The sequence below is a fragment of the Coregonus lavaretus genome, assembly GCF_964263955.1.
Source record: "Coregonus lavaretus genome assembly, contig: HAP1_SCAFFOLD_535, whole genome shotgun sequence".
Classification (NCBI taxonomy): Eukaryota; Metazoa; Chordata; class Actinopteri; order Salmoniformes; family Salmonidae; genus Coregonus; species Coregonus lavaretus.
The window spans coordinates 281,440-306,017 of record NW_028162090.1 but is presented as its reverse complement, the minus strand read 5'-3'; the positions used below and the strand labels follow the sequence as shown (position 1 = coordinate 306,017).

At 46.4% G+C, this 24,578-nt stretch overlaps 1 pseudogene across 1 annotated transcript in view; it reads left to right on the top strand.

The window, feature by feature from the left end:
* Positions 1 to 24,578, top strand: part of LOC311116536 (utrophin-like) — a 275,197-nt pseudogene that overhangs the window by 19,267 nt on the left and 231,352 nt on the right. Inside the window, exons 8-17 of the transcript in view lie at positions 9,785 to 9,880; positions 11,273 to 11,427; positions 11,593 to 11,765; positions 15,205 to 15,377; positions 16,331 to 16,450; positions 16,637 to 16,854; positions 17,115 to 17,232; positions 17,482 to 17,687; positions 18,414 to 18,568; positions 18,778 to 18,967. The product of the transcript in view is annotated as an utrophin-like (transcript). The remainder of the gene's footprint in view (positions 1 to 9,784; positions 9,881 to 11,272; positions 11,428 to 11,592; positions 11,766 to 15,204; positions 15,378 to 16,330; positions 16,451 to 16,636; positions 16,855 to 17,114; positions 17,233 to 17,481; positions 17,688 to 18,413; positions 18,569 to 18,777; positions 18,968 to 24,578) is intronic.

Sequence of the window (24,578 nt, the reverse complement as noted above, 5' to 3'; positions counted from 1 at the left end):
TTACACATTATTCAACAACAACAACAAACATGTCACGTTGGTTGTTGATCATTGCTAGACAGCCATTTTCAAGTCTTGCCATCGATTTTCAAGCAAATTTAAGTCAAAACTTTAAATAGGCCACTCAGGATCAATGTCGTCTTGGTAAGCAACTCCAGTGTATAGTTGGCCTTGTGTTTTAGGTTATCGTCCTGCAGAAAGGTGAATTTGTCCCCCAGTGTCTGTTGGAAAGCAGAGTGAACCAGGTTTTCCTCTAGGATTTTGCCTGTGCTTAGCTCTATTCCGTTGATTTTTATCCTAAAACACTCCCTAGTCCTTGCCGATGACAAACATACCCATAACATGATGCAGCCACCACCATGCTTGAAAATATAAAGTGGTACTCCGTGATGTGTTGTGTTGGATTTGCCCCAAACATAACGCTTCGTATTCAGGACATAAAGTTAATTTTACTTTAGTGCCTTATTGCAAACAGGATGCATGTTTTGGAATATTTGTATTATGTTCAGGCTTCCTTCTTTTCACTCTGTCATTTAGGTTAGTATTGTGGAGTAACTACAATGTTGTTGGTCAATCCTCAGTTTTCTCCAATCACAGCATTAAACTCTGTACCTGTCACCATCATGGTGAAATCCCTGAGTGATTTCCTTCCTCTCCGGCAACTGAGTTAGGAAGCACGCCTGTATCTTTGTAGTGACTGGGTCTATTGATACTCCATCCAAAGTGTAGTTAATAACTTCACCATGTATAGAATAACTATCTTCAAAGTAATGACTCGGGACGTCGGTTGTGAGATGAAAGGTTATTTTTAGTAATAATACTTGTTTGACGTTACATTTTACCACTTTAAATTCTACAAAACAATAAAAGAACGTTGCTAGCGAAAGCCAGGCTAATCACTTGTCACTTGTACATAACTAGTGCGTTCTAATTTTTTCATACTTCCTGTCGCAAGGCATTCTGGTACTTGAAGTCAATAGGGGCTCTTTGATTGCCTTCCACAGCTCTTTCAAGTCCTGATTAGCTCTCTTGAATGTTTTTGCAATGTCCGAATAGATTACCTTGAATAATCCTCTCCTTGAGATGAATCTTTTCAGAGGTAACAGGAATGTCTGTTGATTGATCTGAGACCAATTCCAAATGCACTGCTCTGGTTACAGCACAAGTGAACAGCGCGTGCTAGGCAGCTAGTCAAGAGCATGCTTCTTCACAGAACCATTTTCTTTCACGTAGAGCGGCCCTGCAAAATCCACACCTGTGACTTTGAATGGTGGGGATTCAGTTATTCTGTCTTTTGATAAAGGCGCAGTGACCTGCTGTCCAGCCCTTGCCTTGAATCTCTTGCAGACTATACATCTTGCCACTGTGGTCTTGACTAGCTACCTAGCACGCAATATCCAGTATTGCTCTCTGATTTGTACTAGAGTGTCTCTTACTCCAAAATGCATCATCTTCTCATGATGGTACTGTATCAACATTTCTGAATATCTGTGCTTGTTGGGCAGACCCCATGGGTGCTGCTCTCTGAATGTGAAGTTGGACTGTTGCAGTCTTCCTCCTACACTGAGTAGTTTGTGTTCGTCCAGGAACGGTTTCAGTTCTCTAATTTTACAGTCATTGTTTAGGCTTTTTCCTGCCTTCAGTAGTTTGATCTCCTGACTGAAACTCTGTTGTTGTGTTACCTTGATCCAGTACTTTTCTGCCTCGAACAGTTCGTCAGCAGTCAGTTCACCTTGCATCTTTATGTTTGTACAAGCATTGGCTATGAATCTCTTCATCGAGGCGGTCATTCTGAACAATTTTTTAAGTTTGCTGTACCTTCAACTCGGGTTCAGCGATGTCTGTGCTGTTTGCTGTGAGCTGTACAGTGACCTGGAACCTTGTTGTCATCAGTCTCCTCCGACTGATTGGGTGATGTCATAATGCTGGGTCCGTTCCACCATAGCTGGCTCTGTGTCAAGTTTCAAACAGTTTGTCCTCTTGTAGGGAGGTCGGCTGGATTAGTTTTCCCTTCAAAATGTGACCATGACTCTGGATTGGTGAAGGACTGGATCTCTGTCACTCTGTTTGCGACAAACTGTTTCCATTTCTGAGCTGAGCTGCAAATTCAATGCAGCACGATCATCGACTCTGTCCACATTTTGATCTGTTTTTGTTCCATTTTCAGTGTGGTCATCAGGTTGTTTGCTAGTCTCCAATCACAGCTGTGACCTCTCATGACCTAATTTTCTTGAGGAGGGCTACAATGGACTTGGATGCGACTAGGCTTGTCGTTGTTTCCCCGTCTTGTGATTCACCTTGCAGGTAAGCTAATGAACTGTAAGCCCTTTCACTTGCATCACAGAACACGGGTAGTTTCAGTGTGTGGCTGTTCTGTGGCTGCATGTCTGTTCTGTACCACCTTGGTATGGTGAGCTGGTGAAGCTGGGGTAGTTCTGAACACCGCTGTTGCCATTCTCGTGTCAGATCAGGTGGTAACTCTTCGTCCCAGCTGAGTGCCCTCTCCCACATTTCCTGGAACATGCACTTGATCCTGTCACCCAAGTCATAGATTGTTCTTTCTGCTACCGCACGGCAAGCGGTACCGGAGTGCCAAGTCTAGGACCAAAAGGCTCCTTAACAGATTCTACCCCCAAGCCATAAGACTGCTGAACAATTAATCAAATGGCCACCCGGACTATTTACATTGACACCCCTCCCCCCTCCCTTTGTTTTTACACTGCTGCTACTCGCTGTTTATTATCTATGCATAGTCACTTTACCCCTACCCACATGTACAAATTACCTTGACTAACCTGTACCCCCACACATTGACTTGGTTCCAGTACCTCCTGTATATAGCCTCCTTATTTTTATTTTACTGTGTTACTTTTTATATTTTATGTTAAAAATTTTTTTTACTTTTGTTTATATAGTAAATATTTTCGTAACTCTTTCTTGAGCTGGATTGTTGGTTAAGGGCTTGTAAGTAAGCATTTCACTCTAAGGTCTACACCTGTTGTATTCGGCGCATGTGACAAATACAATTTGATTTGATTTGGTGAAGGGGGTCAGGAAGCCAACAGGGTCGAAGATGCATGCAGATGACTGCAGAACACTTCTCTTTGTGTATTCCTTTTGCTTTAGAATGCTCAGTAGCGGCCTGAGGTCAAACACAAAGTAATCTGTTCCCGGTCTTTACACTAAACCTAAAACTTTCAGCACTACTCCTTGTGTTTCTAGCGCCAACGGGTGGTCATTTGTTGTACTCTCCTCCCATTTCGTTTTCAGTTCAGGAGAATTGGTCCTCCACTTGCAGAGGTCCATGCCTGTAGTCAACAGCATTCGGTTTGCAGTTGTTGTCACAAAGTAAGCCTCTTCAACATTGCGTGAACTTGCAATGAAGTCATCTACATAGAGTGACTCTCTCAATGTCTCTACAACTTCTGGTTGTTCTGTTTCATATTGTTTCAGGTGCTTTCTGTAGCTGCGAGCAAGAATGTACTTGGGGAAGCTCCAAATACCACTCTGTTCATCCTCAGCATGCGCAGCTCCTCTTCATTTTCTCCCCTTGGTGGGCCTGTGAGCCACAGGAATCTCACGGCGTCTTTGTCTCTCTCTGCAATGGATATCTGAAGGAAAGCCTTCTTGATGTCTGCCATGAATGCAATCTCATGTACAGTCGTGGTCAAAGGTTTTGAGAATGACACAAGTATTGGTCTTCACAAAGTTCGCTGCTTCAGTGTTATGAGATATTTTGTCAGATGTTACTATGGTATACTGAAGTATAATTACAAGCATTCCATAAGTGTCAAAGGCTTTTATTGACAATTACATAAGGTTTATGCAAAGAGTCAATATTTGCAGTGTTGACCCTTCTTTTTCAAGACCTTTGCAATCCGCCCTGGCATGCTGTCAATTAACTTCTGGGCCACATCCTGACTGATGGTAGCCCATTCCTGCATAATCAATGCTTGGAGTTTGTCAGAATTTGTGGGTTTTTGTTTGTCCACCCGCCTCTTGAGGATCGACCACAAGTTCTCAATGGGATTAAGGTCTGGGGAGTTTCCTGGCCATGGACCCAAAAAGTCAACGTTTTGTTACCCAAGCCACTTAGTTATCACTTTTGCCTTATGACAAGGTGCTCCATCATGCTGGAAAAGGCATTGGTCATCTCCTGAAGTTATTTAGGCTTTACATAACAAAGGGATTGAATACTTATTGACTCAAGACATTTCAGCTTTTCATTTTCTATTAATTTGCTAAACTTCCTAAAATATAATTCCACTTTGACATTATGATGTAATGTGTGGTAGCCCAGTGACACAAAATCTAAATTTAATCAATTATAAATTTAGGCTGTAACAACAAAATGTGGAAAAGGTCTAGGGGTGTGAATACTTTCTGAAGGCGCTGTATATCCTAACACAGTAAAAATACAATTATCGCATTAACAAGAGTACATCGTACAGATTGAGAGAGGAAGAGTAACGTTAACAAGCTTTTTAATATGAATCCATTGATGTGCATTGCAGCATTTCAGATGCAAATGTATTCCTGTCTCGTAGCACAGTTGTCAAGGCGTGCTGTAGGTGCAGTGGCGGAATCAAATGCAGGACGCAGACTGATAATCCAATAGACTTGTATTGAGCCGAAACACGGCAAACGGACAACACTTGCCCGAAGGCGAAATACGCACGAAGGCGAAATGGAAAAAAACTGCGCACAAACAGGTGCGATAACTCCAGCGCAGTGGAGAGAAGCTCAACTGAGCGAAAACACGTCTGACAACAAACAATACACAACACCTGACACACACAACGGGAACTAAATAGGACACTAATGACACTAACTGAAAACAGGTGTGACAACACTCAGACAAAAGCAAACAAACATGAAACATACAACGGTGGCAGCTAGTACTCCGGAGACAACGAACACCGAAGCCTGCCCGAACAAGGGAGAGAGGCAGCCTCGGCCGAAACCGTGACAGTACCCCCCCCTTGACGCGCGGCTCCAGACGTGCGCTGACTCCGGCCTCGGGGACGACGCGGAGCCGGGCGCGTCGGGTGCCCACGATGGAATTCCGTCAGGAGAGACGGGTCCAAAATGTCTCCCCTCGGCACCCAGCACCGCTCCTCCGGACCGTACCCCTCCCACTCCACTAGATACTGGAGACCCCCCATCCGACGTCTCGAATCCAAGATGGACCTCACGGAGTACGCCGGTGCCCCCTCGATGTCCAATGGGGGCGGAGGAGTCTCCCTGATCTCACTGTCTTGGAGTGGGCCAGCTACCACCGGCCTGAGAAGGGACACATGGAACGAGGGGTTAATACTTTTATATTCAACAGGTAGCTGTAATCTATAACACACCTCGTTCAACCTTCCCAGGACTTTAAATGGCCCTACAAACCGCCGACCCAGTTTCCGACAGGGCAGGCGGAGGGGCAGGTTCCTGGTAGAGAGCCAGACTCGATCACCAGGTGCGTACACCGGTCCCTCACTGCGGTGGAGATCAGCGCTCGCCTTATCACGTCGGAGGGCCCGCTGCAGGTGGACGTGTGCAGCGTTCCATGTCTCCTCCGAGCGCCTCGCCCACTCATCCACCGCAGGAGCCTCGATCTGGCTCTGCTGCCAGGGTGCCAGAACCGGCTGATAACCTAACACACATTGGAAAGGGGTTAGGTTAGTGGAGGAATGGCGTAGGGAATTCTGGGCCATTTCGGCCCAGGGAACGTACCTTGCCCACTCCTCCGGCCGGTCCTGGCAGTATGTTCTAAGAAACCTGCCCACATCCTGGTTTACACGTTCCACCTGCCCATTACTCTCTGGGTGGTAACCCGAGGTGAGGCTCACCGAGACCCCCAACCGCTCCATAAAGGCCCTCCAGACTCTGGAGGTAAATTGGGGACCCCGATCAGACACAATATCCTCGGGTACCCCGTAGTGCCGGAACACATGGGTGAACAGGGCTTCGGCAGTCTGCAGGGCGGTAGGAAGGCCCGGCATGGGGAGCAAACGACAGGCCTTAGAAAACCGGTCCACAACGACCAGTATAGTGGTATTCCCCTGTGAAGGAGGAAGGTCAGTAAGGAAATCCACCGAGAGGTGGGACCATGGTCGTTGTGGCACGGGCAGGGGTAGTAACTTACCCCTAGGCAGATGTCTAGGCGCCTTACACTGGGCGCACACCGAGCAGGAGGAAACATAAACCCTCACATCCCTTGCCAACGTGGGCCACCAGTACTTGGCACTAAGACAGTGCACTGTCCGGCCGATACCCGGATGTCCAGAGGAGGGTGACGTGTGAGCCCAATAGATCAATCGATCCCGAACCTCGAGCGGAACGTACTTCCGACCCTCTGGGCACTGTGGTGGACTAGGGTCGGTGCGTAACGCCCGCTCGAGTTCAGCATCGACCTCCCACACTACCGGTGCCACCAGACACGACTCCGGCAGTATGGGAGTGGGCTCCACGGACCTCTCCTCCGTGTCATACCGCCGAGACAGCGCATCTGCCTTACCATTCTGTGACCCAGGGATGTACGTGATCTTAAAAGTAAACCTGGTCAAGAACATATTCCATCTTGCCTGGCGAGGGTTCAGCCTCCTCGCCGCCCGAATGTACTCCAGGTTACGGTGGTCCGTCAAAATGAGGAAAGGGTGTTGAGCCCCCTCAAGCCAGTGCCTCCACACCTTTAGGGCCTGTACCACGGCTAACAGCTCCCTGTCCCCTACGTCATAGTTCCGCTCCGCCGGACTGAGCTTCTTAGAATAAAAAGCACAGGGGCGGAGTTTAGGTGGCGCGCCAGACCGTTGTGAAAGCACGGCTCCTAGACCGGCCTCTGACGCGTCCACCTCTACCTGGAACGGCAAAGAGGGATCCGGATGTGCCAGCACCGGGGCCGAGGTAAACAGGTCCTTCAGCCTCCCAAACGCCCTGTCCGCCTCGGCCGACCACTGCAGACGCACCGGACCCCCCTTCAAAAGAGACGTGATGGGAGCTGCCACCTGTCCAAAACCCCGGATAAACCTCCGGTAGTAATTCGCAAACCCCAAAAACTGCTGCACCTCCTTCACAGTGGTTGGTGTTTGCCAATTACGCACGGCCGACACCCGGTCTACCTCCATCTTCACCCCTGACGCAGACAACTGATACCCCAAAAAGGAGACCGACTCCTGGAAAAACAGACACTTCTCTGCCTTCACATACAGGTCGTGCTCCACCAGCCTCCGCAACACTCTACGCACCAGGGCCACATGCTCGACACGGGTAGGCGAGTACACGAGAATGTCATCAATGTACACAACCACCCCCTGCCCCTGCATGTCCCTGAAGATCTCATCCACGAATGATTGGAAAACTGACGGAGCGTTCATCAACCCGTATGGCATGACCAGATACTCATAATGGCCCGAGGTGGTACTAAAGGCTGTCTTCCATTCATCGCCCTCCCTGATGCGCACCAAGTTGTACGCGCTCCTGAGATCTAATTTAGTGAAGAAACGCGCCCCATGCAACGACTCAGTCATGGTCGCAATCAGCGGGAGTGGATAACTGTACTTCACCGTAATCTGATTGAGACCACGGTAATCGATGCACGGGCGCAAACCACCATCCTTTTTCTTCACAAAAAAGAAACTCGAGGACGCAGGGGAAGTGGAAGGCCGTATGTATCCTTGTCTCAGAGATTCGTCTATGTAAGTCTCCATAGCTTTCTTCTCCTCTTGAGACAGAGGATACACATGGCTCCGTGGGAGCGCAGCTCCTGCCTGGAGGTCTATCGCACAATCTCCCTGCCTATGGGGCGGCAACTGCGTCGCCCTCGCCTTACTAAACGCAATAGCCAAATCCCCATACTCAGGGGGAACGTGCAATGCGGGCACCTGGTTTGGACTCTCCACCGAGGTAGCCCCTACGGAAACGCCCAAACATCTACCCACACACTGAGCAGACCACTCCATCAGAGCCCTCTCCTGCCACGAAATGGATGGGTTATGGGTACTCAACCAGGGCATGCCCAGCACCACCGGATACGCAGGAGAGTCAATCAGGAATAGCTGAATCATCTCCTGATGACCCCCCTGCACACACATCCTAAGTGGCGCCGTGACCTCCCTGATCAAGCCCGTACCCAACGGACGGCTATCTAGGGCATGAACGGGGAAAGGAACATCAACAGGAAGAAGGGGAATCCCTAACGCTAAACAAAACTTTTTATCAATAAAATTCCCAGCCGCGCCTGAATCTACCAGCGCCTTATGCTGGGAATGAGGTGCTACCTGTGGAAAACGCACAGGCATACAAAAATGTGCAACAGAGAGCTCTGGGTGAGTGGGGCGCCTACTCACCTGGAGGGAATCCCCAGTGCGGGACCTGTCGTCCTCTCCCCTAGGAGGCCATCCCCAGCACCTAGCCGCGGTGTGTCCTCCCCGACCACAGTTGGTGCAAGGGATGGACCCCCTAGTAAGCCGACCCCTCCTCTCTCTAGCGCCAGCGCCCCCGAGCTCCATGGGGCACGGCTCGGAAGCGCTGGAGGGTGAAATGGACGGACCCCCCTCGGAACGCCCGCGGGTAGCTAGCAGGTTATCCAGCCTGATGGACATGTCGACCAACTGGTCGAACGTGAGGCTGGTGTCCCTACAGGCCAGCTCCCGACGGACGTCCTCTCGCAGACTACACCTGTAGTGATCGACGAGGGCCCGATCATTCCACCCTGCATCTGCCGCTAGAGTACGGAATTCGAGGGCGAACTCCTGAGCACTCCTCCTCCCCTGCCGGAGGAAGACCAGACGCTCCCCCGCCGCTTTCCCCTCCGGGGGATGGTCAAACACCGCCTTGAAGCGGCGGGAGAACTCGTTGTACGTGATGGTGTCCGCGTCGATCCTCCTCCACTCCGCGTTGGCCCATTCCAACGCCTTCCCGGACAGGCAGGAGATCAGGGCGGACACGCTCTCATGTCCCGAGGGCGCCGGATGCACGGTGGCCAGGTACAGCTCCACCTGGAGAAGGAAACCCTGGCACCCGGACGCGGTCCCCTCGTAAGCCCTCGGGAGCGAGAGTCGGACTCCTCGGGGTTCTGGTGCGGGACTAGGCTGACTGGCCGATGGTGCTGGCACGAAGGGTGGCGGTGGAGGCGTCCCCCAGCCTCGGATGGTGGTGATCACCTCCTGCAGTGCGGTCCCCATCTGCAGGATCTGGTCCCCTTGCTCCCGGACCCTGTCCTCCAGAGTCGCCTGGGCTGCTGCGGCTCCTGCTGATTCCATAGGTGGTGTATTATTCTGTCAAGGCGTGCTGTAGGTGCAGTGGCGGAATCAAATGCAGGACGCAGACTGATAATCCAATAGACTTGTATTGAGCCGAAACACGGCAAACGGACAACACTTGCCCGAAGGCGAAATACGCACGAAGGCGAAATGGAAAAAAACTGCGCACAAACAGGTGCGATAACTCCAGCGCAGTGGAGAGAAGCTCAACCGAGCGAAAACACGTCTGACAACAAACAATAATACACAACACCTGACACACACAACGGGAACTAAATAGGACACTAATGACACTAACTGAAAACAGGTGTGACAACACTCAGACAAAAGCAAACGAACATGAAACATACAACGGTGGCAGCTAGTACTCCGGAGACAACGAACGCCGAAGCCTGCCCGAACAAGGGAGAGAGGCAGCCTCGGCCGAAACCGTGACAACAGTAGAGCACTGTTTAAGATCTGGAGGACTGTTGGCCTTGGCCATATTATCCTGGTTCACTGTTTGTGTCTAAATCCCTCTCTCGTCTCTACGGGAGATGAGGGTGCTGAGAGTGAGACAGGTGGAAGTCTCCATGGACTCTTCTTCTTTACACAGCTTCACAGAGACACACAGACAGGACCTGACTGGAGAAGTCAGAGACATTCTATCATTATCATTACATGCAGGCTTACATTGTTTACTAGCAAGCTAGCTTGGTAACCTAAGCCTAAAACTGTTGAGCTAGCTAGCTTGGTAACTAAGGCTAAACTGTAACAGCTGTTAATTGTTTTATTCACTATCAGACTTTCTTTTAATTACCTTGTTTTGTTGTGTGACATATGATAGTTATGTTAAAGGGGAAGTTCACCCGTTGTGACATGTGGCCTTATTTTTACTCTTTCTGTGCCTCAAACTGTTATTTTTTGTATATTTTATTTAATTACAGAGAAAATAGGTTGTCACATTTTGCTGAGTCATCACTTGCCATTGTCTATAATGCAATATGCAAATACGTGTATGCCTAAAGCATAGAAAACCCTCTAAAACACTCCACACCAACTCATATTACATCAGAATCCTATTCTGAATGATGTCTCTGCACTCAATTTTGTATTTTTTTTCACTGTGCCATAAATCCATGTTTGAATGATACTGTTTACAACAACAACAACAGAAATATGCAAATATGGATTCATGGGACAGTGCAGAAACATCATTCAGAATGGGATTCTGATGTAATATGAGTTGGTTTGGAGTGTTTTCTAACATGCTTTGGACACATTTTCATAATGCATTGTAGTCGATGGCAAGTGATGACTCAGCAAACAGTTTCTACCAATTTGCTCTGTAATTAACCAAAATAAAAATAAAAACTGTTTTGGGGATCAACTATAATCCCAGAAAGAGTGAAAATAAGTCTACATAGAAATGTGTGAACTTCCCCTTTTCTATGTGATATCAAAAATTTTGACATTTGATGCTTCCCAGTTCCTACACAGATTCATTTTTTTTATTTTTTTTTTATTTAACCTTTATTTAACCAGGTAAGCCAGTTGAGAACCTGGCCAAGATAAAGCAAAGCATTGCGATAAAAACAACAACACAGAGTTACAAATGGGGTAAAACAAAACATAAAGTCAAAAATACAACAGAAAAAAAATATATATATATATATATATATATATATATATATATATATATATATATATATATATATATAGAGTGTGTGCAAATGTAGCAAGTTATGGAGGTAAGGCAATAAATAGGCAATAGTGCAAAATAATTACAATTAATATTAACACTGGAATGATAGATGTGCAAGAGATGATGTGCAAATAGAGATACTGGGGTGCAAATGAGCAAAATAAATAACAATATGGGGATGAGGTAGTTGGGTGGGCTAATTTCAGATGGGCTGTGTACAACATATGGTTGTGTTACCTACCTAAGAGTGTCTGCTAAATGTAACGGTAAAATGTTAAAGATTCACACACACCCATACACATGCATTCATTGTTTCTAACATAATACCGTCTCTTGCCAGCAGATGGAGTCGGAGGAGAGTGCGCCCTCTCTCACTACCTTCTGGATATCAACAAAGTTCTGCTGGCCATGGCCGACAACGAACTGCTGCTCAACACTTCCGAGCTCAGCAGTAGTCTCTACGAAGACTTCTCCAGCCAGGAGGACACACTGAGGGTGAAAGAGGGGGAAGGGAATAACTGTATTGTCCTCTAGGTCTGAATGGAGACCTCTCACTCTTTTACTTACTTCCCTCCTTCCCCTCTCTCCACTCCTCCCTCTCTCTCCTCTCCTCTCTCTCCTCTCCTCCCTCTCTCTCCTCCCTCCCTCCCTCTCTCCCCGAGTATAAAGGTGAGTCTGGAGCATATCGGGGAGCAGGTGACGTTGATCCATGAGCGCCAGCCTGATGCCATCCTGGAGGCATCGCAAAGCGAGGTGACACAGATCGGAGACACCCTCATCCAGCTCAACGCAGAGTGGGACCGCCTCAACCGCATGTACAACCACCGCAATGGGTGGGTGACGGACGGTCAACATTAAGTTACTTAGTACCTGCCAAGATCTTAATACACAATGACCATGAAAGAGCGTAAGGAAGAATGAAATGGGAGAGATATGCCAGTGTATGCACTGTATACCAAGGCCTCAGCACACACACATGCACACACACAGACTGATCACCACAGGCCAAGTTGACTGGGAGCACAAAAACACACACACACACAGACACACACACAGACACACACACAAACAGACAGACTGATCAACACAGGCCAAGTTGACTGGGAACACACACACACAGATGCACACCACATATAGTACACACTATACTCTACGTCAGACATTGAGTGATATAGTCCAACTTAGTTTTGAATGAAGAACAAAAACTGCAATCAACCAAGACAACTTTACCATCTAATCAATCAATATATACCATTAAGAATGTTCAATTGGGAGTAGCTAATTCATGCTCAAAACTCATAAAAGATCCTGACCTGTTCTTATTTAAGAGATATGGTGGTAGTTGTCTTTATGTGGCAGTGTATTGTGAGGTTCATTGGAATTTTCTACAGTGTTATCAGTCATTCCCTGGCACCCAACACATTCACTACTGCTTAATGGAGGTCAGGAATGGGGTGACATTCTTACTTTTCCTTTATCCTTATCAGAAAAATAAGGATTTTTCGAGTGGAGGAACAAGGGTATATCTTGGGAAAATCTCATTCTGATTCCGGCCCGATTCCAAAATCCACCCAACACCCTCAGAAGGAAGAATTAATTAGTAAAAAAAAAAAAAACTGTAATCAAAGAGTGATCGGGTGTTATCTGTTGATCTGAATACTTTCTCAGAATTGAAAGCAGACTGTAAGGATAGAGCTGCCGCTAAAGGGTAGAGCTGCCGCTTTCAAGGAACGGGACTCTAACCCGGACGCTTATAAGAAATCCCGCTATGACCTCCGACGAACCATCAAACAGGCAAAGAGTCAATACAGGTCTAAGATTAAATCGTACTACACTGGCTCTGACGGTCGTCGGATGTGGCAGGGCTTGAAAACTATTACAGACTACAAAGGGAAGCACAGCCGCGAGCTGCCCAGTGACACAAGCCTACCAGACGAGCTAAACCACTTCTATGCTCACTTCGAGGCAAGCAACACTGAAGCATGCATGAGAGCACCAGCTGTTCCGGATGACTATGTGATCACGCTCTCCGTAGCCGATGTGAGTAAGACTTTTAAGCAGGTCAACATTCACAAGGCCGCAGGGCCAGACGGATTACTAGGACGTGTACTCCGAGCATGTGCTGACCAACTGGCAAGTGTCTTCACTGACATTTTCAACATGTCCCTGACTGAGTCTGTAATACCAACATGTTTCAAGCAGACCACCATAGTCCCCGTGCCCAAGGACTCTAAGATAACCTGCCTAAATGACTACCGACCCATAGCACTGACGTCTGTAGCCATGAAGTGCTTTGAAAGGCTGGTCATGGCTCACATCAACAGCATTATCCCAGAAACCCTAGACCCACTCCAATTTGCATACCGCCCCAACAGATCCACAGATGATGCAATCTCTATTGCACTCCACACTGCCCTTTCCCACCTGGACAAGAGGAACACCTACATGAGAATGCTATTCATTGACTACAGCTCAGCATTCAACACCATAGTGCCCTCTAAGCTAAGGATCCTGGGACTAAACACCTCCCTCTGCAACTGGATCCTGGACTTCCTGACGGGCCGCCCCCAGGTGGTAAGGGTAGGTAACAACACATCTGCCACACTGATCCTCAACACGGGGGCCCCTCAGGGGTGCGTGCTCAGTCCCCTCCTGTACTCTCTGTTCACCCATGACTGCATGGCCAGGCACGACTCCAACACCATCATTAAGTTTGCCGACGACACAACAGTGGTAGGCCTGATCACCGACAACGATGAGACAGCCTATAGGGAGGAGGTCAGAGATCTGGCCGTGTGGTGCCAGGACAACAACCTCTCCCTCAACGTGACCAAGACAAAGGAGATGATTGTGGACTACAGGAAAAAAAAGAGGACTGAGCACGCCCCCATTCTCATCGACGGGGCTGTAGTGGAACAGGTTGAGAGCTTCAAGTTCCTTGGTGTCCACATCACCAACGAACTATCATGGTCCAAACACACCAAGACAGTCGTGAAGAGGGCACGACAAAGCCTATTCCCCCTCAGGAGACTAAAAAGATTTGGCATGGGTCCTCAGATCCTCAAAGAATTATACAGCTGCACCATCGAGAGCATCCTGACTGGTTGCATCACCGCCTGGTATGGCAACTGCTTGGCCTCCGACCGCAAGGCACTACAGAGGGTAGTGCGTACGGCCCAGTACATCACTGGGGCAAAGCTTCCTGCCATCCAGGACCTCTATACCAGGCGGTGTCAGAGGAAGGCCCTCAAAATTGTCAAAGACTCCAGCCACCCTAGTCATAGACTGTTCTCTCTGCTACCGCACGGCAAGCGGTACCGGAGTGCCAAGTCTAGGTCCAAAAGACTTCTCAACAGCTTCTACCCCCAAGCCATAAGACTCCTGAACAGCTAATCATGGCTACCCGGACTATTTGCACTGCCCCCCCACCCCATCCTTTTTACGCTGCTGCTACTCTGTTAAGTATTTATGCATAGTCACTTTAACTCTACCCACATGTACATATTACCTCAACTACCTCAACTAGCCGGTGCCCCCGCACATTGACTCTGCAACGGTACCCCCCTGTATATATAGCCTCCCTACTGTCACTTTATTTTACTTCTGCTCTTTTTTTTTCTCAACACTTTTTTTGTTGTTGTTTTATTTTTACTTTTTTTGTTTAAAATAAATGCACTGTTGGTTAAGGGCTGTAAGTAAGCATTTCACTGTAATGTCTGCACCTGTTGTATTCGGCGCATGTGACCAATACAATTTGATTTGATTAGATTTTTTGATTTGACTATATGAAAATGAATTCAATTGGGTTTACATTTTGGATTTGAATTGCAAAATTAGGCTGCTTTAATCAAAAATTACTTCAAAGCATTACTTAATAAACTTACACTCAATATTTATATATTTGAATGAGCTGACTTGGTATGGGTGTTCAGAGAACGATGTTGATCTCTCATGCACTCATCTTGTAAAACATCAAACGACCGCAGTTCATAACATGGATTTAAAAAGTTGTTGTGCTAAAAGGGTGTCAGCAAAAAAAGTCTGAGGGTCTGTAATTCATAAACATTTCGGTTGAGATACTCATTCAATCCATTATGAGGGCATTACAACTCAATGGAACCTTCGTAGTATTCACAATAGACACCATACTAACGAAAGCTACAGCTATATCAGGGCTTGGTCAGAGTTAACTGATTCCACCCTAATGGTTAAGGTTAGGGTTTGGTCTTGGTAAACTTAACTAATACGAGATCTGCTGTCCCCTATCTGTAGGAGTTTTGACCGTGCGGCAGAGGAGTGGAGACAGTTCCACTGTGACCTAAACGACCTAAGTCAGTGGATGACCGACCCGGAAGAGGTCCTCACTAAGGGAAAAGGACCTGATGGACAACTGCACCTGGACACAGCCAGGACACACCAGGAGGTCAGCGAGTGTGTGTTTGTGTGTGAGAGAGAGAGAGAGAGAGAGAGAGAGAGAGAGAGAGAGAGAGAGAGAGAGAGAGAGAGAGAGAGAGAGAGAGAGAGAGAGAGAGAGAGAGAGAGAGAGAGAGAGAGAGAGAGAGAGAGAGAGAGAGAGAGAGAGAGAGAGAGAGAGAGAGAGAGAGAGAGAGAGAGAGAGAGAGAGAGAGAGAGAGAGAGAATAAGGAGCGCTGGGTTAACAGACGACAGAGGCTCCCTCAGCTGTAGAGAGGGAATGACACTACAGAGAGAGTTAATGTTAGAACGTGTGTGTGCACGAGTGTGTATGCTACTAACTCACCCACTTTAATGATGACCCTGACATTATGCAGAGATAGTATGCAAAATGTAGGATCAACTGCATCAGCACAACATGTTTTATTTATGATAAGTATTTCCATCATCTGAATACGATCAGACAAATCAGACCAATATGTTTACATTAGCGACTGATGCGGATGGGGGGTTTTGGTGTGAGAAATGTATGTTTTTGAACATGAACAATATGCCTTCTCTCCTTAATTATCCAGCACTTTTCATGCTCTATCGTTCATTATATTCCTGCAGAGAGAAGGAGAGAGAAAGAGAGAGAGAGAGTCTTCTAATTGGTATCGTTTGGAATACTAAAGAGTACCAGGCTTTCCCCTGAGGGGAAGAGCTGTTTGAAAGCCAGGCATTGACACCCACAGAATTAAATAGAACAATATTATTAGTATTATATAGTATATTTATGTTTACACCACTCACATCATCATCACCATCATAATTATCAGTAGGATGTGGAGCAGCTAGCACTAGTTACTAGTTACTGTAGAGTGCAATCTATCCAATACCTATCCATTATTCATAGCAGCTAATTTCCAATTGACTCATTCTGTTCATTAATACAGCTTTGATTTCTAGTTTTATATTGATCTGTATGCCCCTCTCTCTCTTCCAGACTGGAAGGCTCTGGACAGCAGGTTGAAGGAATCTCAACAACTACCTATGTTGTCTCCATTGCAACGTCCTGTGTCTTCTCCATGGACGCACCATGTCGCCCAGCAACAACAACTCTCAGGTACCTTAACCAAAATGATTCATTACTAGTTACTACTGTATAACCATCCTATTTTCGAATGATCCTTTCCTATCTGTTTTTAACAACAGTATTGTAATCTAGCAATGCCCCAAAAACAGAATTAAAATAAATATTGAATTGAATTGGCCTCTCTCCACTTCCCTCCTCCCCCCTCTCCATCCACAGTTTCGGTGGTCCCATCGGCAGTACAGATGGCCAGTCTGATGAGTGAGGACCCCCACTACCAGACCCCCCACAGCCCAGAGCTGGTGGTCCCCACAGACCTGAACAACATGGCCATGGAGCTGGCTGAATGGCTGCTGCTCATCACCCAGATGCTTAAGTCCAACATCGTCACTGTAGGAGACACAGATGAGATACGCACCAGCATGGGGCGCTTGCATGTACGTGCGTGTGGGAATGAATGGGGACTGGTGGAGTGTACCGGGTGATGGCTTTAGTCAGCCATCATTTTTGTGGGTACCTGTGACATGTAACTTATCGTTGAGTCTCTGTGTGTGAAGGTATACTAGCATATACTGTACCTGTGAAACGTGTTAGTAATATTTAATGCACCCATGTTTGTGGTTTCTGTAATATGTTCATGTAAAAAGGGCTTTTATAAATCCAATTGACTGACGGATTGGTTGGTTATTCTGCTCAGGTGACGAAGAGTGACCTGGTGCTGCGTCACCCCCAGCTGGGGGATATCTTCACTCTGGCCCAGAACATCAAGAACAAGACCTCCAACTTGGACATACGCACCTCCATCACTGAGAAATGTATGTATGCTCACAGAGCCAGTAAAGCATGAACATAATATACTGTATCATACCTAGAGAGAAAAGCATGAATATACTCTGAGAAATGCATTTGGATACACAAAATCACATCTATAGCTTCAGTTTTCTGTAGAAAGATTATTGTCCAAGTGCAGTTTAGCCTTACCCAAACACGCCTGCACCTCACCCACCCAACCCTGGATTCAAACTGACCATCCACACCTACTTTTTTCCTTTCTCTCTCTGCAGTGGAGAAAGTGCATAGCCAATGGGACAACACGCAGCAAGGCGTGGAGGCGCGGCTCCAGCAGCTGGATAACATGATTGGCCACAGCGATCAGTGGGAGGAGCAGAGACAGGAGCTGAAGGCTCTGATTTGTCAGAATGAGGGGCGCCTGCACAACCTTCTGCAGCTCTCCAGGGAACCCCTGACCAAACAGCTCATTGACAACAAGGTACAGTGACCCTTCCCCTTTGACCTTTGGACTACTGACACTGCCCCATTAGCCAGATGGGTGGAGTAGCCCCAAATCAATGATAAAGGGTAATATATTTGTAATTATGTTCATGGTTAAGGTTAGGATTGGGAACTGTAATCTGATCTTAGATCTGTGACTCGAGGCAGCGTATGGCAAGTATGTTTTTAAGTGTTTGCATCTAACACACATGTGTACCATTCATCATGCGTTTTAGTATCACAGTGTGTCGTGCTGATTATGACAAGGACTATATGCAGATGAGAGGGCTCACTGTTGGTTAGTCACAACTATTACTGATAGTGTTGATGAATGCTGATCAATCATGCCTTGCAGGTAAATAATGGTATGCATATGAGCGGTCTCCTATTGGGATTGTCGTGTACTTTATTTTCATATGTGGCCCAATGCAATGCCAATGTCAAACACTAGAGGGCATCTGTGTCTAATTCACTGTGGTACTGTACTGTAGTTCCAATGCCCTAGAACAGGTACTGATACCTGTTCTGATTTAATTAAATAGGTTATCATACCTTAAATAAATAAAAAAGTGAGATCCTGAGGGAACCACAATAATTGCAGTGAGATTAAAGGGATGTGAGAAGGATATGAAAGAAGGGAAATATTTACAAAGCCATATGGTGCAACTGTTTAGTCTGTGAGGAGTAAGTTGTTGTCATTATTTGATGTTTGTTTTTTCGCCAGGTGTTCTTGCAGGACCTGGGAAGAGGTCAGGGTACCGTGACAACCTTTAATGAGCTGTCCAATCAGCTCCTGCGAGAGTATTCTGGAGACGAGACAAGGAGGATCAAAGATGTCACAGAGAAACACAACATAGCCTGGAACGGCATCAACAATAGGTGGACACACATACACAGACACACACGCACGTATACACACACACACTTGTCAAGTCTCACCTTTATAATGTCCTGAACTACTTTCATTCTTGACTCGGCTAGCTAATTCATCAATGGACCTCCAACCAAACCAATGCTTGATCATTTGTCATTACATCTATCAACTAGTCAGTGTATTGATTGTCATATTGATGTTGATTGATTGACAGGGCTAATGACCACCAGGCCCAGCTGGACAGTGGCCTGAAGGTTCTGCAGATGTCCCTCAGCGATCTGGAGGCCTTCCTTTAGTGGCTGCAGGAGGCCGAGACTATCGTCAACATCCTGGTTGACGCCTCCCAGAGGGAGGAGCTATCACAGGACTCCGCCCACGTCAAGAAGTTGAGGGGGCAACTGGAGGTAGGCCACGGCCTTTGGATCTGCTGATTGTTTGTGTACGTGTGTGTGTGTGTGTTTAAAGTTGTAAAATGACAGAAAATAAAGAGAACTGGGATTAAGCGGTATATGGAGGTAAATGGCTTAGATGAGGGACTGAAACACATGAGACACAAACAGCACAGCACACAGAGAGAGGGCAGAGGGCAACACACACACACATCTGTTCACAGATTAAATACTATAGACTCCTACAGCCATATGTGATTTCATTCAGCTGCCATTGAGTTGTGCTTTTTCATTGTCTTTTTATAGGTTAGTCTCACTTGAAGGAGCATTGAAGATCTAAAAACAGCCTGGTCATTCATGGTCTCCTACATGGGCTCTTTTCTCCATCTCTGTTTCCACCCACAGGAAGCCCACATCATTGTAATTTCAAATTGAGCTTTCCGGAAATTGCTTTTTTTTTCTCCATTCTACCCTCTACCCCTTCTTGTCCTCTCTCCCCCTTCTCCTCCTTCCCCCTTATTTCTTTCTCTGGCTCTTGTGTCTCAACTTGGGGTAAGATTGATGGACTGCGCTCAGAGCTAAAGGGAAACTGGATTAATGAAATAGAATGAATGAGAAAGGGGAAGGAGGAAAGAGAGGGACATTGGAATGAGAGGAGGGAGCAGGACAGACTGAAGGTGGTCAGAGTGAGATGGGGGAAAGGAGACGGTCACCTGGAACCTTCCTTCATTTAGAGTGACTCGTCTGTCACCAATCAATGTCAAGTCGGTCACCTAACCTGTGTCTCTTATGGAGAGGTTCAATATCACTACAAGCCACATTCTTTCTTAGGAGAAGAATTGCTTCTCAGAAGTTTGGTCTAGAGAGGAGCCATTGAAAGATGAAGCACCTTATTGTTAGGTGTTACAACTGAAGAGAAAATGTTTTATTCAAAACAATTTTTTACCTTATCACATAAATGGTTTTGCAGTAGGAGATCGTTTGAGGTGAAAGAAGTAGATGGTTATCTTTGTGTGATGATCTTTCTGTGCTAGCCTGTTTCCCTATGCTGGTGTAATGCCATAATTTTGTATTTCACTGTGTTCTGCTGCAGTGACTCCATGTGAAGCCAGCATGCAGCCTGTTCGCTATTAGTCAATGAGACACAAACAGCACAGCACACAGAGAGAGGGCAGAGGGCAACACACACACACACACACATATATCTATATCTATCTATATCTATCTATATATATATATATATATATATATATATATATATATATATATATATATATATATATATACTGCTAAAAAAAATAAAGGGAACACTTACACAACACAATGTAACTCCAAGTCAATCACACTTCTGTGAAATCAAACTGTCCACTTAGGAAGCGACACTGATTGACAATACATTTCAAATGCTGTTGTGCAAATGGAATAGACAACAGGTGGAAATTATAGGCAATTAGCAAGACACCCCCAATAAAGGAGTGGTTCTGCAGGTGGTGACCACAGACCACTTCTCAGTTCCTATGCTTCCTGGCTGATGTTTTGGTCACTTTTGAATGCTGGCGGTGCTTTCACTCTAGTGGTAGCATGAGACGGAGTCTACAACCCACACAAGTGGCTCAGGTAGTGCAGTTCATCCAGGATGGCACATCAATGCGAGCTGTGGCAAGAAGGTTTGCTGTGTCTGTCAGCGTAGTGTCCAGAGCATGGAGGCACTACCAGAAGACAGGCCAGTACATCAGGAGACGTGGAGGAGGCCGTAGGAGGGCAACAACCCAGCAGCAGGACCGCTACCTCCGCCTTTGTGCAAGGAGGAGCAGGAGGAGTACTGCCAGAGCCCTGCAAAATGACCTCCAGCAGGCCAGAAATGTGCATGTGTCTGCTCAAACGGTCAGAAACAGACTCCATGAGGGTGGTATGAGGGCCCGACGTCCACAGGTGGAGGTTGTACTTACAGCCCAACACCGTGCAGGACGTTTGGCATTTGCCAGAGAACACCAAGATTGGCAAATTCTCCACTGGCGCCCTGTGCTCTTCACAGATGAAAGCAGGTTCACACTGAGCACATGTGACAGACGTGACAGAGTCTGGAGACGCCGTGGAGAACGTTCTGCTGCCTGCAACATCCTCCAGCATGACCGGTTTGGCGGTGGGTCAGTCATGGTGTGGGGTGGCATTTCTTTGGGGGGCCGCACAGCCCTCCATGTGCTCGCCAGAGGTAGCCTGACTGCCATTAGGTACCGAGATGAGATCCTCAGACCCCTTGTGAGACCATATGCTGGTGCGGTTGGCCCTGGGTTCCTCCTAATGCAAGACAATGCTAGACCTCATGTGGCTGGAGTGTGTCAGCAGTTCCTGCAAAAGGAAGGCATTGATGCTATGGACTGGCCCGCCCGTTCCCCAGACCTGAATCCAATTGAGCACATCTGGGACATCATGTCTCGCTCCATCCACCAACGCCACGTTGCACCACAGACTGTCCAGGAGTTGGCGGATGCTTTAGTCCAGGTCTGGGAGGAGATCCCTCAGGAGACCATCCGCCATCTCATCAGGAGCATGCCCAGGCGTTGTAGGGAGGTCATACAGGCACGTGAAGGCCACACACACTACTGAGCCTCATTTTGACTTGTTTTAAGGACATTACATCAAAGTTGGATCAGCCTGTAGTGTGGTTTTCCACTTTAATTTTGAGTATGACTCCAAATCCAGACCTCCATGGGTTGATAAATTTGATTTCCATTAATAATTTTTTGTGTGATTTTGTTGTCAGCACATTCAACTATATAAAGAAAAAAGTATTTAATAAGATGATTTCATTCATTCAGATCTAGGATGTGTTATTTTAGTGTTCCCTTTATTTTTTTGAGCAGTGTATATAATATACACTACCGTTCAAAAGTTTGGGGTCACTTAGAAATGTCCTTGTTTACGAAAGAAAAGCCAATTTTTTGTACATTAAAATAACATATAATTGATAATACAGTGTAGACATTGTTAATGTTGTAAATGGCTATTGTAGCTGGAAACGGCTGATTTTTAATGGAATATCTACATAGGCGTACAGAGGCCCATTATCAGCAAACATCAGTCCTGTGTTCCAATGGCACGTTGTGTTTGCTAATCCAAATTTATCATTTTAAAAGGCTAATTGATCATTAGAAAACCCTTTTGCAATTATGTTAGCACAGCTGAAAACTGTTGTGCTGATTAGAGAAGCAATAACACTGGCCTTCTTGAGACTAGTTGAGTATCTGGAGCATCAGCAATTCTGGGTTCAATTACAGGCTCAAAATGGCTAGAAACAAATAACTTTCTTCTGAAACTTGTCAATCTATTCTTGTTCGGAGAAATGAAGGCTGTTCCATGCTAAAAATTGCCAAGAAACTGAAGATCACGTACAACGCTGTGTACTACTCCCTTCACAGAACGGTGCAAACTGACTCTAACCAGAATAGAAAGAGGAGTGGTAGGCCCCGGTGCACAACTGAGCAAGAGGACAAATACATTAGAGTGTCTAGTTTGAGTTACAGGCGCCTCACAGGTCCTCAACTGGCAGCTTCATTAAATAGTAACCGCAAAACACCAGTCTCAACGTCAACAGTGAAGAGGCGACTCCGGGATGCTGACCTTCTAGGCAAAGTTGCAAAGAAAAAGCCATATCTCAGATTGGCCAATAAAAATAAAAGTCTGAGATATTGCTTTTTCTTTGCAACTCTGCCTAGAAGGTCAGCATCCCGGAGTCACCTCTTCACTGTTGACGTTGAGACTGGTGTTTTGCGAGCCTTCCCCAAACTGTTGCCACAAAGTTGGAAGCACAGAATCGACTAGAATGTCATTGTATGCTGTAGCGTTAAGATTTCCCTCCACTGGAACTAAGGGGCCTAGCCTGAACCATGCAAAACAGCCCCAGACCATTATTCCTCTTTTACCAAACTTTACAGTTGGCACGATGCACTGGGGCATGTAGTGTTCTCCTGGCATCCGCCAAACCCAGATTTGTGATTCATCACTCCAGAGAACGCGTTTCCACTGCCCCAGAGTCCAATGGCGCCGAACTTTACACCACTTTACACCACATGGAAACCCATTTCATTAAGCTCCCGACGAACAGTTCTTGTGCTGACGTTGCTTCCAGAGGCAGTTTGGAACTCGGTAGTGAGTGTTGCAACTGAAGACAGACGATTTTTACGCGCTACGCACTTCAGTATTCATTGGTCCCGTCTGTGAGCTTGTGTGGCCTACCACTTTGCGGCTGAGCCATTGTTGCTCCTAGATGTTTCTACTTCATAATAACAGCACTTACAGTTGACTGGGGCAGCTCTAGCAGGGCAGAAATTTGACGAACTGGCTTGTTGGTAAGGTGGCATCCTATGACGGTGCCACGTTGAAAGTCACTGAGTTTTTCAGTAAGGCCATTCTACTGCCAAAATATATTTTAGATTTTAGATTCTTAAAATAGCCACCCTTTGCCTTGATGACAGCTTCATACACTCTTGGCATTCTCTCAACCAGCTTCATGAGGTAGTCACCTGGAATGCATTTCAATTAACAGGTGTGCCTTGTTAAAAGTTAATTTGTGGAATTTCTGTCCTTAATGTGTTTGAGCCAATCAGTTGTGTTTTGACAAGTTGGGGGGGGGGTATACATTAGATAGCCCTATTTGGTAAAAGACCAAGTCCATATTTGTCAAGGTCGAGGTAAGGAGTAGACCAAGGCGCAGCGTGATGAACAAACATGACTTTAATTAGTTAAAGCGTCAAAATACAAAACAAAACACGACTCGTGACGTCCACGGTATCAATGACCGAACACGGAACAAAAACCCACAACCACAAAGGGAAAACATACAGTTTAAATATGGCTCCCAATCAGAGACAACCAGCCAACAGCTGACACTCGTTGCCTCTGATTGGGAGTCACTCAGGCAAACATAGAAATACAACAAACTAGAATGAACACCAACATAGAAATACACACATAGAAATGAACACACCCTGGCTCAACATAATGAGTCCCAGAACCAGGGTGTGACAATATTATGGCAAGAACAGCTCAAATAAGCAAAGAGAAACGACAGTCCATCATTACTTTAAGACATGAAGGTCAGTCAATACGCAACATTTCAAGAACTTTGAACGTTTCTTCAAATGCAGTTCCAAAAACCATCAAGCGCTATGATGAAACTGGCTATCAAGAGGACCACCACAGGAAAGGAAGACCCAGAGTAGAGTTACCTCTGCTGCAGACGATAAGTTCATTAGAGTTACCAGCCTCAGAAATTGCAGCCCAAATAAATGCTTCATAGAGTTCAAGTAACAGACACATCTCAGCATCAACTGTTCAGAGGAGATTGTGTGAATCAGGCCTTCATGGTCGAATTGCTGCAAAGAAACCACTACTAAAGGACACCAATAATAAGAAGAGACTTGCTTGGGCCTAGAAACATGCACAATGGACATTAGACCTGTAGAAATGGTCTGGTGTCCAAATTGGAGATTTTTGTTTCCAACCGCCGTGTCTTTGTGAGAAGCGGTGTGGGTGAACGGATGATCTCTGCATGTGTATTTCCCATTGTAAAGCATGGAGGAGGAGGTGTTATGGTGTGGGGGTGCTTTGCTGGTGACACTGTCTG